The sequence below is a fragment of the Salvelinus sp. IW2-2015 genome, linkage group LG5 (genome assembly GCF_002910315.2).
Source record: "Salvelinus sp. IW2-2015 linkage group LG5, ASM291031v2, whole genome shotgun sequence".
Taxonomy (NCBI): Eukaryota; Metazoa; Chordata; class Actinopteri; order Salmoniformes; family Salmonidae; genus Salvelinus; species Salvelinus sp. IW2-2015.
In genome coordinates, this window is record NC_036844.1 from 22,988,391 (window position 1) to 23,001,545 (window position 13,155).

General features: G+C 39.7%; 1 pseudogene; it reads right to left on the reverse strand.

The window, feature by feature from the left end:
- Window positions 1–1,206: 1,206 nt before the first annotated feature.
- Window positions 1,207–9,298, reverse strand: LOC111964077 (barH-like 1 homeobox protein; annotated as a pseudogene).
- Between the last annotated feature and the right edge of the window lie 3,857 nt (window positions 9,299–13,155).

Below are 13,155 nucleotides of genomic sequence, written 5' to 3' on the forward strand. Positions count from 1 at the left end.
TAGGCTATAGCAAATGTACGCACTATAAATGTGTCAATTAGTCAAAGTCAGACTAATATTTTCTGGAGTGATAGGCTGGTGGTCAATGGGAGAAGGGAGAACATGTGCCATGCGAGCGGTGCAGCGGGGAGCCTGACTATCACAGCCATGATCGACTTTCAATTAAAATCTAATAAAGTATTTTGTCTAATCGTTGATATCCCATTGGCCAACTCTGTCAGACTAAACTCCCTAACTCTGTGCTTTATAGTCTGATATTTTGGTTGGTTTAAAGTTCGACTCCTATTAGGAGTGAGGTTGGGGTGGTGGGTGGGGTTGGTGGAGCAGAGGCACTGCCGAGCCGCTGACCAGATGTCCCATCGCTGATCCTGCCCACAGTCAGCGTCGCCCGGTCACCAGCTGTTGGAGCCGTTTGGCAAAGAGCACATCACAAACACTCTCAAGAAAGAGGCATGGAAGCAATCAATTTCCAAATGGGATCATTTAAGGCACTTAAACAATTGCACACTTAGCCTTACATTAATATTTCGTCTTCATATTGTTTATGAAAAACTAATGAAATTGAATTATTAATGTAGTCTGCCGGTGTAGGGTATAGGTCTAGTGTATTAGCCTATTTGCAACATGTGCTAGCCTAGCTGAATAAATTGACCTCTTTTGCCAATGATTGACGCTCGATGCAATTGCTCGAATCCGTAGCAGCCTATTTCCATGATTTATTAGACCTATGTTAGATTTAACCGACTTCACGTTTGAGGCATGGCGTGTGTGTGTTTTAATTGTCGTTGTGTGTTTTACTATATACACATTCCCATTAATGTAACTTTTGGCAGAACTATGAGCCTAAGCCAAGGTGGATGAACGTTGAAATCCAACTGTATTTATTCATATCAAATATATAGCCTACCAAAACACATTTCTAGTCATAACTTATACGATAGGCAAACGTTTTAGGTATCAAGGCAGAATTAAATGTCTCAAATTGAAACCTCACCACTCCAAAGCGTTGGATAAATATCTAGGCGTGTTTTAAAGGTTAAGTTGGTTAATGTTCCTTGCTCTGGCGGTGACATTCTTTATCAACTTTTTTAGGTTCGACAAATTAAATCCACGATACTAAACAACTAGTGAGGGGGTTTGAGGGAGTGTTTGACAGACACGTTAAAAAGTATTCAAACACGGTGTTTCTAATATAATTATACGAACCTTAATTAGATTTTATCAGGCATATTTATCACAGGTTAGTTATACCTTGACTCTCCTTTGTCTCAACAGAACACGTTTTGTTGTTTTATGATGAAATATACCAAATTATAATCTTTGTTTGTAATTACATTCTGGCATTATATATATGAAATGATGTCACCGTGTCATTTTGCTGTACAGTTTGGCTAAACATGAGGTTGTCATTAATGATCAATGTCATGAATTAATCAATTGATAAATTGGAAAGTGAGCTGTTGACTAGAGCAATGATTGCAGGACCAAATCCGTTTGTCCATTTCTACTTCCGGGAGAAAACGCCACTTACCAGACCTTGAATAACCCCAAAACAACAACTAATCAGATATTAGATTGCCTATAAAATATAGCCTTGATAAAAGAATATAGAGGACTAAAAGTATATGCCTACAGCCAAAGTCTTATGCTCATTTTAAAAGTTTACTTTGTGTATCAAACGAGTGCACTGATCTTTGGTTGAACTCGAGGGTGAGGATGGTGATGACGAAGACGATTAGCCTACATGTATTCCATTTGCCATAAAAATCGATGTGGGCCCTGTATTTGTCATGCGTGGGTTTTGAAAGATATAACGTAGTCACGTTATTAAATGAAATACCTTTATTTACACATATATAAAAGTAGATCCCCCTCTAGCGCCGATTTAAGATGTTTAAACAGTTTGACAAAAGGTTTGTTTAGCTAACACATGGGGAGAGGAACAAAAAACGATCCAGAAATAAGAGAACCAATCCACAAATGAATATCTGCAATATACATTTTCACTAAAGAGAGTAAGTAGCCTAGCAAGGTTTCCACCGGTTTCGTATGAAATAACGTAAGTAAGTAATGCACAACGTCTGTTTAATACACCTAGCAAATCAACAGGCAAACGACCCGAATTGGCAACCGACTCAGTCTTCAATCATTATTTGTTTATCAAAAATGAAGGGTTTGCAAGGATACATTGCGCCTTCGTAAATTGATTTAGGCCTACCTCTTACTTTGACTCCATATTTCATACCATTCGGCCTTTAAGTAAAACTTAAAGTAAAAACTTTATGATTAGACATTTTAAAATACATGTTGTTTATTTCATGGACCTTCATTATTCCCCGCCAGATTATCTCTGAAATGATAGGGAATAAACCTTGAGCTCTAGCTAATCTATAGTTTTTGTGCTGAATCTTTGTCATCTGAAGGAAAGAAAAACATGAGTGAAAGAAAAATATCTTCAAATCAAGATACTTTAAAAAATAGAATTCAAAATATTCGTTTTTACATGTCTACGTCTGCTGATTATTATGTTGCTCCTTTGTAAAAAGTGAATGAAACTCAACTGGTCTTTGTAAAGAGAAAGAGAAAGAAATAATAATTGTTATGAAATGCCTTTGGCTCTCTAATTATTCAACTCAATTTGGAATGACATTTCAGTTTACAGACCAATAAATTGGTTTGTTATGCATGTTTTTTTTCTCCATTGTATCCTGACAACATTGCCTAATAATCATAATAATAGTAATTTTTTGATTTCTTAAGTCTGAGTAAAAGTGCCATTGCCATGAGACTTGGTGCCAGCAACGACTATCTGTAAAACGATCGCGTCCTTTCTGATGTAGCCCACACTAAAGTTTTTATGGTAAACAAAAATATAAATATATAAGTTAAATACATAGAGAAAAATAAATAGGCCTAAGTTATAAATAAATAACTCCAGTATGGTAAAAACCTGTCCACTTTAGAGAGTTGGAAATTTAGTCATGAAGTTCATTGTTTGACGCCAGCTTCTTTTGTCACCAGTTTGAATCGTTTTTTTTCTCTCTCGTTTAGAGTCCCAGACTGCCAGGTATGGCATATATCCGGAGAGGCCGTCTCACCGCTGCTGTGTTGGCCGGGGAAGCACACCGGAGAGGAGGGGGTGTGGGGGTGGTTCACTACCCCCCTGCAGACCGTGGAGAAGAATCCGCGGAACGAGAGGTCGTTGCAGAGCGGGAGGAGGCGCCGAGGGTCCTCTGTATAGGTAGAGCGCCGCTCCTGGGTCCAGGTTGGACATCAGGCTTTGAGGGTAGAAATAGGGCGACGGAAACATTCTCTGAAGGGCAGAGTAATTTCCAGCCTCCGCTAACAGTTCCAGTCCAACCGCCGTCTGCCTCTTCCATTTGGTTTATTCCGACAAGAAAACAGTAGATATTAGTAAGGGAAACTCTTTATCGTAAAGTTCTAAATAAGTTTGAAAACTACAGTTCAAATCTTTTTATTATAGGACTCAGATTATAAAGTTTCACAATTCAATCACATCTGCATGCGTAAAAAAAATGCAATTTGGAAACCCGTTGAAAATGCATGCATAAATAAGATACGTGGTTCAATTTAAACGAAATTAAAATTATCTTACTGGATTTAGGCCTTCCTTGTTATTAAAAACGTTAAAAACATGTATGCATATTTTCTTGCACAAGTACATTTTCTTTTCCATTGTGGCGTTTGAAATGCACATTTAATTTCAGTCATTAAGTTTAGTAAATTGGAACATCTGTATTCAATGGGTGAATTTTCGGTTTGGGATTGTATTGGTGTAAACTTAATAATCTGAGTCCTATAATAAAAAGATTGTGTTTTCCACTATTTTTCAAATAAAGATTGAAGTGTGGCTACTCTCAGTGACGCACTTGGTTATTCTGTTAAATCACTCCCCGTCCAACTCGTATTCACGCGGAAGGGTAAATCTGTCAGATTCAGATTGTCAATTGAAAAAGCACTCCTCTATTAGTTAAATTATTTATAATTATAATAATTGAGTAAATGTAGTAGCGTGGGTGAATTATTGATATGGCATACATGCAACGATAGATTATTAATGCACCAAAGTGTTGTGTTTTATATTTATTAATGTCGTTTTGCTGCTGAATGTCAAAGCTTCATTAGAACCATTTGTTTTTTCCCCTCCAAAAATGATTAAAAACAACAATATTTTCTACCTTCTTCCGTTCCGTATTTGAATCACATTGTTCAAAGTTTTAATGCAGTGCCTAATTGGCAATATTTTAATATGCTTTTTTTCTGTTATAATTTTTCTCCTTTATCGAGAAGGAATGGATGCAATGTGTGCAAGTTTTGAGAATAAATTCGATCTATGTGACTGGCTGATATGTGACCAATAAGTTTGTCTGACTGACATGAGAAATAATTCTGTCTGTAGGTGAAGAGCTGACAGGTGCACCGCGCGCACACATATTCTGTTTTGGCATGAGCTCACTGCATTCATCCATTAAGCCTATATCCCACTATCAAAATACTTATCGTCCTTTTAAATAGGTTATAATTCGTGTAATTAAACAAAAGCAACCAGTGTGGCAGTGCTTACCTCCTGTTCTGGTACCAGGTTTTGACCTGTGTGTCTGTGAGGTTGAGGGAAGCGGCCAGCTCCATTCGGTCTTGCACGCTCAGGTACTTCTGCCGTTCGAAGCTGCGCTCGAGCTGGGCCAGGCTGTGTGTCGGTGAAGGCTGTTCGCGCCTTCCTGGGTTTCTTCAGCCGAATGTGATGCGGACTGTCCCTACTACTCGAGATCTCTCGGCCTCCTTCCTCTTTCACTGCTACAGAATAGGACAATATTTTTATTGAACCTTTATTTGAACAGGGAGTTATGCTGAGACCACGGTTTCTTTCGTCTGTAAACTATACACAATTATAAACTGGCAGGTTCAAGCCCTGAATGCTGATTGGCGACAGCTGTGGAATATCTGATCGTATACAACTGGTATGACAAAACATGATTTTTTACTGCTCTAATTATGTTGGTAACCACTTTATAATAGCAATAAGGCACCTCGGGCGTGTGATATATGAATATACCACGGCTAAGGGCTGTGTCCAGGCACTCCGCATTGCGTTGTGATTAAGCACACCCTTAGCCATGGTATATTGGCCATATACCACACCTCCTCGGGCCTTATTTCTTAAACATGAAACACTCAACAACAGAACAAACATATATTTAAAATGTTCATAAAGCTCTATCAAATTGATGGGTAAGATCATTAACCAACCTTGCTCAGCATTTCGTATTATTCTGTAAGTAAATGCAAACACTCCATTTAGGAGGATTTGTTACTTTTGGTATGGTTACATAAGACAGATGGTTTTAAGGCAAAACAATTGAAAGTAGGGTGGATGGGTGGGCATACAGGTTGCGAGTTCGAATCTCATCACGGACAACAACATTTTTTGCTAAAAAGCAACTTTTCAACTAATGACTACTTTTTAGCTACTTTGCAACTACTTAGCATGTTAAGCTACCCTAACCCTTCCCTTAACCCTAGCCTAGCTAACTTTAGCGAGCTAGCTAAAATTCATAACATATCCTATGTTTTGCATATTCGTAACATATTGTACGTTTTGCAAATTCTGACAATATTGTCATTTAGCAAATTCGGAATATATAACATGAATTTGAATTCGTAACATATCATACGAATGGGTGCTGGACATTCACAAATGAATCCCAACCATACGAAACGTAACATAGGAAAACGTAACATACCATCCTAAATGGAGTGTCTATGATTTAAGTACAGAATAATGCGAAATAGGCAGCAGGTAGCCTAGAGCGTTGGACTAGTAACCGAAAGGTTGCAAGATCGAATCCCGAGCTGACAAGGTAAAAATCTGTCGTTTTGCCCCTGAACAAGGCAGTTAACCCACTGTTCCTAGGCCGTCATTGAAAATAAGAATGTGTTCTTAACTGACTTGCTTAGTTAAATAAGTTTTTTTTAAATGCTCTGAGACCAGGTTGATTAAACAGGCACGTAGGCCTATGTTAGGCCTATAAACCCATGACAGATGGGATTTCATCAATATAGGCCTAGCTACTTTACAAATGGACATATTTCAAAGTTTAACCTTTTTCAACATTCATATAGCCTAGTTTTGGTGATCCAATGTTGGAGGACTTTAGGCCACTCTCCATTGCGCCAAGAGATTTTATGAAGATGTAGCCTATCTAAAAAATGTATGGCCCTTATTGTTTGCACATTTTAACACATTGTTTCTGCATGTACTGTGTGTAAGATTCCCATTTGTTATATTTCTTACTTTGGCTGTTGTGTTGGGTCTGAACTGTAATAAACCGTTTTAGTTAATTCACCCCATCCCACGCGTCTCTCCAAAAAGAGGCTACACGACGTAAGAGCTCTTGCTAGCTGAATAGTTGAGTCGTCTCTCAAGAACCACAATAATCCGGCTTAATTGGGAAGCCACAAGGGAAGGGCGCCTTTCAACCGCGACCGGAGAAACTTCACAGGGCCGCGGATGAGAGCGAAATAAAGAGCCGGCCGGCCTTGCGCGTTACAAATCTGATTAGCACTGGGACAAATTGCATCAAATCCCCAAAATATTAGGAAGCGGATTCGCTGAAATCAAAGCAGCGTACTAGTCCCTACAAGGTTTATGGAGCAGAATTGACTGCGTTGATATCAATGAGAATCTGTCACACACACACTGTATCCAAAATATAATTATGTGTTATTCATGTTCATGTTTCTTTTTGTGAACTGGGGTGAAGTCATTACCTGCAGGAAAAACGTTAAACTCTTGCTATAAAAGATTGATGTAATAACATTGCTCACTATAGTATAAATAACATGTGGGCTTAAATAATAGGACTAATATTAATCAATAGTCTAATGAATAATAACAGTAATAATAATATGAATATGAATACTAATAATATATCCTTATTATAAACTTTTTTTGTCACTGCAACCTGCCATTTTCTTAAGGGGTGGATATATTTTGTGTTTTGGTTGTATAAGTTAATCAGATAAATATTTCTGCTTTGCTTTATCTTGGCCAGGTCGCAGTTGTAAATATTAACTTATTCTCAACTGGCCTACCTGGTGAAATAAGAAACACATGTATTATATGTTTAGTATCACATTTATAACCACATTTCTATTGACTAATTCCTGCAAGGAATTGACCTCGCCTATCAACGGATGACTTAGTTGTATCCAGGCGCTGCATCATTAAACTGACAATCGAGGTGACATGTATGTTATGGCTGACATGATTGGAAACCGCCAGATCTTTGATGGCATTTATCTGGAGGCGACCCTGTCATATTTACCCCAGCTTTTCTCTTGCCTCCCTGACATCAACAGATGCTTTTAAGACGTCTGCTAATGCAAGCAAATGCGTTTGAAAGGAAAAACGGGTTGACACCAAATCATTGGAGAATATCAACAGTGTGGATGTAATACTTAAAGAAAAGGCTAGTGTATTCCTTTTCAATGAACCTATATACACTGTAACTATAGCCGATAGAGCTCATGTTGTCCAAGATAATATTGTTGGTAAACTTTCACCAAGCGATTAATCTCTATAGGGTTTACAGTCATAATAGTGTACATATCATGTTCCATATCATTTTATATTTGATTAGATACATATTAGATGGGATTCATTTTGTGCAAGCATAGATACAATACTTTCTCCCTAGTCTTCCGAGGAAAGTCAAAATGTAAAACCTTTAAAACATCTAGAGTTAAAATCACTGATATAGCAAATCAACTGCTACTGCAGGCTAGCCTAATATCTGCATGAAGCTAACACACAAATGCAGACGAGTTTAGAACAGCAGGCCTACAAAAATTCAATTTGAAACTATGTGATAAATAGGCCTAAGTGTAATTGATTTTAAAACATTATGTTTGTTTACATCAGTCTTTTACCTTTGTATTCGCTGTCTGACGACGAGTTGCTATGGATTTTGTCCATGAAGTCCTCTGCGAGCTTGGAGGCAAGTCGCCCCGTTTCTTGAGTTGGCAGGCCATTACTGGAGTATGGGGCGCAGGCGGCCAGCGGTTTGCAGTCAGCTAGAATATCTCTGATCAGAAAGGAGGAGGTGACGGTCCGCGGCTGTGACCCGGCGGAGATCTGTCCTTGTTGGAGATGAAGCGGCAGCCCGATAGCGTGAACTTGCCTCTGCGATGCCTCATCCACACACTCCCTCCTCGGCGACCGGGGAGAGGAGCAGCCGCTCTCTAGGTCTGACCTCGGGCTGAACTCCAACGGTGACCGGCACTCTCCCACCAAACTGTCCCCTTTCGACATGACCGGACTTCCAGGTCTGTGGGAAAGTAAAGAGTCGATCCCAAAGCTGGACCCATTGGTGGATGCCTCCATTGTTTACCAGCGCAACTGAGTTCTTCGAGGCCTCAACTCAAACTATCATTGGTATTCGAGGCAAGTTCAGGTTGAGCGGCGATTGATGAGATGAGACTTTGCCTCAATTTATCCAGCTGGAAAATCCAAAGATGTTACGGAAATCACAAATATTCATCCAGGATGTTTTCTCCTCTTCTTGATTGAATCTTACAGCTGGCAAAATCTCCAGGTTATCGATGTTACATCAACCCTGCATCCAACTATGTTGTCCTAAGTACAGCACTCTTCATAAAATCGATGCAGCTTGGTGCTATTCTCTGTTGGGAAGTTTGATTGATTTTTCTGGATCCAATTTTTTTTTTTTTTTTTTAGAAATGAAAACTCGTCGGTAAGATTTCTCAATTATTTCTCAATTTATTTCAAATATTGACAAAAAACTGCATTGATTAGAGGCAGTGGAGCGGCCTTATATCAAGGTAAATAGGCAGGCGATTCAGCACCACGTTTCAGCACCACGGACAGAGACAGCAGCGAGTGTTGCAGGTAGAATTCAAGACCTGGAAATGACGCAGCGCAAGGACACAATTGCAGAAATGTTAATCACTTAAAAAGTGGTTCGCTTGTGTGACCCGTGCGGCGCTCGATGGCAGAGGAAGGTAAAGGCATCCTGAGCCAGCATAGAGATGCAACAAGAGACTCGAAACCGGTGGGCAGCTGCAGTCGAGAAGACGTGCACTGTAAAACAGAGGTAACGCGGGTTAAATAGACATAACTGTGAACAAAAGCACAGAGATGAAACTTGAGGAAAACTCAGGAGCTAGGTTTTTAAGGACGCCCCGTCCACGTGAGTCCCCAGTGACAAGACTTCATTGGTTGAGGGGACTTTTTGGGTGCTGACGGGCTTGCGGAGAGGAAAGTGGACCCCCCCCACACTCTCACTCATCCCTCCTCCTTCTCGCTCCCTTTCTTTGATTAATTAAAGAGACACTGAATTCACCAGGATACTCAGATCCAACTGTTTACATAAAAATTTCACACTATTTGCTTTCATTACATCATTGATGAGGCTTATAATGAATGGGGTTATTATGTGGAGCTGGTAGGACTTTTCTCTCGCCTCTCCTTCAGTCAAAACTAAACAGGCTTTTTTTTTTTACATTATGGGCATTTTTCCACCTTTGCATTTATTGAATCAGAATTTAGGTTAATTGGTTTTCCATCTATGTTCGAGTTGTTTTATAAATATCAAAATACTTTTATTAAGGGTGTATTTGATAACTTTTTTTCTGATTCAAAATTAATTCCGAAAGGATTTGTATATTATTATTATCATCATCAGCAGCATCAGCATCAGTATCAGCATCAGTATCAGCATCAGCATCAGTATCAGCTTCATCATGTTGTTGTTGTTTTGTTACTGGTATGAGAAATGCATATCATTATAATATTTCTTCATATAGCCTAGATTTAATGTAGCCTGCATTCATTTCTAATGCGTCGAGGACACAGCCAGTGCTTTTTTCTTGAATTTCGAGCGTGAGCTCATTGTTAAAAAAAATATTCTGACACAAATTATGTTTTTATTTTATCGGACAACAAATGTTTTGTTGTTGCATAGGCCTATGCACCGAGAGCAAGAATTTCATACATGCATAATTAGGCCACAAAATACTACTCCATACACTTTTCTGGGGGTGAACAAAGCTCCAGCATCGAATAGTCAACGTTTAGCTCATAATAAGTAGCCCAACTAATAGTAATACAATGCTAATGAGGAATAATAGTCCGAACAGCATGCGCTGAAAGGATGGCGTGACGCAAACTTTAATGTGCATGAAATGCCATTGTCTCCACTTTCGTTTTTTTTCCTCCAAAACAGTTAGCCCCACATGACTCCCCGACAGGCCGTAATAATCGAACCCCCCATGTGACCACCAGATTGGAGGCGCGCGTCGGTCTCAGACACCGGCAGGTTAGTGAATCCGCTCCCCGCTCCCATGGGGTCCTATCGCGGCTGCAAGCTGTCACATTGAGGCGGGGACAGAGATGGGAAAGAGTAGCCTACACACCCATCCTGACGTTGCCTTTCTTAACAATTGACTTGGGCTCCGGAGGTGGGTTATGGAGATTGCTTTCGAACAACTCCTTTTCCTTGCCATATTTTCGAAAATATAATGAATGGCCTGTATATTTTTGTTGGTCTATCCATTTCACAAATCAAATCTGGCATGTGTTTACAAATATGGATGTAGTTTCTAATCTTCAGATTGACAACTACATGGCTAATATATAAAGTAGCTTACATAAAATAGTTACAATAGTATGAAAAATAATTCAAGTGGAAATGCATTGCTGCTCCAAATGGGATTGGATCTGTCTTTTGTAGAAATGTGAGTGATTACATTTGTGATTTTATATTTCTGAGCTTCCCTTGCAAGAGTAATTTAAAGTAATTGTATGTACACTTTCCCACTTTATCGAAACAATTCCTCACATGGGAATGAGAGTAGACTGTAGACGTGTGTGTGTGTGTGTGCCTGTGCGTGTGTGTGTGTGCCTGTGCGTGTGTGTGTGTGTGTGTGTGTGTGTGTGTGTGTGAAGGAGAAGGATGGGTCTTTGTGTAATGACGTTAGCTGCTGGTTTTGGACAAGTGTTTGGTCAGAGGAAGTAGAGATTTGCAGCCAATGGTATGACTGTGAGTCGGTGTTGTTGATATCACAAATCCCCAATGTGTGGAGGATGGATTTCAGATGAAGTATGTTTGTGTGTGTGTGTGTTAATGTTTGAGAGATCTAAAGTATATGATGCGCAATAATACTGTAACATTTCCTGTCTAAAACTGAAAAAATTGTGGTCAAATAGGACATTGTGGATAAAACCCAAAATATGTTTCTTGCACACACTCTTGGGTGGTTGTCAGTTGTTTGTTGTATCAAGGTCGGTGTACTGCTAAATATGGTCTGTCCATTTTTTTTCAGTTTATGTAGCCTAACTAATAATTGTGTATCTGAATAATATGTGCATAACCAATGGTTTGCCATGAGGATTCTCTCCTTTCAATTAGGGGTTAATGCTTCAGTTAATGGTTTCCTCATGTTGCAGAAAGTGCAGCGGAAATTAAGAATATTTATAGATCTAGACTAGATGTCACCTATGTTCATATTTTGTTTCTGGACACTAACTCATTTCTGCTGCTGCAAATCCTTCTCCACTGTGAGTAATAACACTTTCTGGGGCTTATCACTCTAGGAAATGTGGTAAAAAAACAATGTGGAGCTTTTTATTTATTCATTCGTTAAATATATATCTAGATTTGTTTTGTAAAAGCTTCGGCATCTCTATCGTTTTGGAACATAGAGTAAAACATCGCTTTCAAGAGGAGATATGTAAAAAGATGACTTTACACAACAAACAAATAGAATGAAAAAAAAACTGGCAGGAATAGGCACACACCTGGACCAGTCAGGGATGCAAATTATGCACCTTAAAAAGCCATCAGGTATGGGACTTGACAGAAAATAATGAGAATCGCTGAATCTTTTATAAGGTTAACACTCACATTTCCCAGTCAGCTGTCACACAAGAAAGAATTTAGCACACGCATGCGGGCAAAATAAACCTTCATCGTCTCATTAAAGCTGACAGGGCCCAGGACCGGCAGCTCTCAGCGCCAGGCAGCGCACCACCTCGTTTTGTGTTGGTAATTTGCAGCGGAGACAGACCTCTCGCCACCAGAAAGGGAGCGGTGGAGAGAGGGGAGGTAGAAATTACGAGGAGCGCAAGAGTGAGGGAGAGGGAAGGTAGGCCTTGGGGGAGGGTGGAAAGATGGCTAGCACACCAGGAGTCTGATTCTCCTCTAATTGGAAGCATTGGGCATTGTCAACTGACGATTCTCAGCCACTCATGACAGGTAGAGCCGTCAGAATGATAACCCACTTGTCAGTGCAAAAGACCAATAAAAACAAACCACTTTTGATTTAATTGGAGAGGCCTAGCCTGTGTATATGTTACCTTATAACCTTGTAACATATGCTTATGGATGAAGACAGTGATGAAAATATACAGCTGACTGAAGACTGGATGCTGGGCATTTGTGTGGTTGAGTCCGTTTCTGTGGTAACATGGACTCTTAAAACAAAATGATGAAACTTTGTTGCTTGTTGCTGAAACAAGCAAGGTGTTGTAGCAAACAAGTCTTCGGTTGCCTAGGCAATTCCCCACTACCTGCAGCAGCAGCACACATATAAATAGAATGAATAGAAGGTGCTTGAAACCTCTAACCCCGGCAATTCGACTGGTAAACTCATCATGGGTACACTCTCTATGGCTGCTTGGAATTGTGATGTAATTTTCATGGTAATGTAGAATGTTCATTCAAATTATGTTAACTGATGTGGCTCATACAATGGAACATATTTTTTGTATTGCCAGTCGAGTTGAATCAACAAATCACAGGACATGTTGATGGATACACTTCCTGCTTTTACTTCCTGCTTTGTTCCTATGGGTACACTCACAATGGTCACCAGTCCACCCATTATGCCATCATTGGGGCAACTTAAATGGGGATGCCCATTCTATTCATCCTTATTTCTGTTGCAGCACATGCAGTCAGGAGCGGAGGAGAAAATGTGATATTTTTTAAACTTTATGTTTATTAAAACGGTTATTACAGTGACTACGGTCATTTGGCTGGCCAATAACCGCCACCCAAAATAACCGCCACCCAACCGCCACCCATAACTGTCACAGCCCTACGTGTGTGTCAG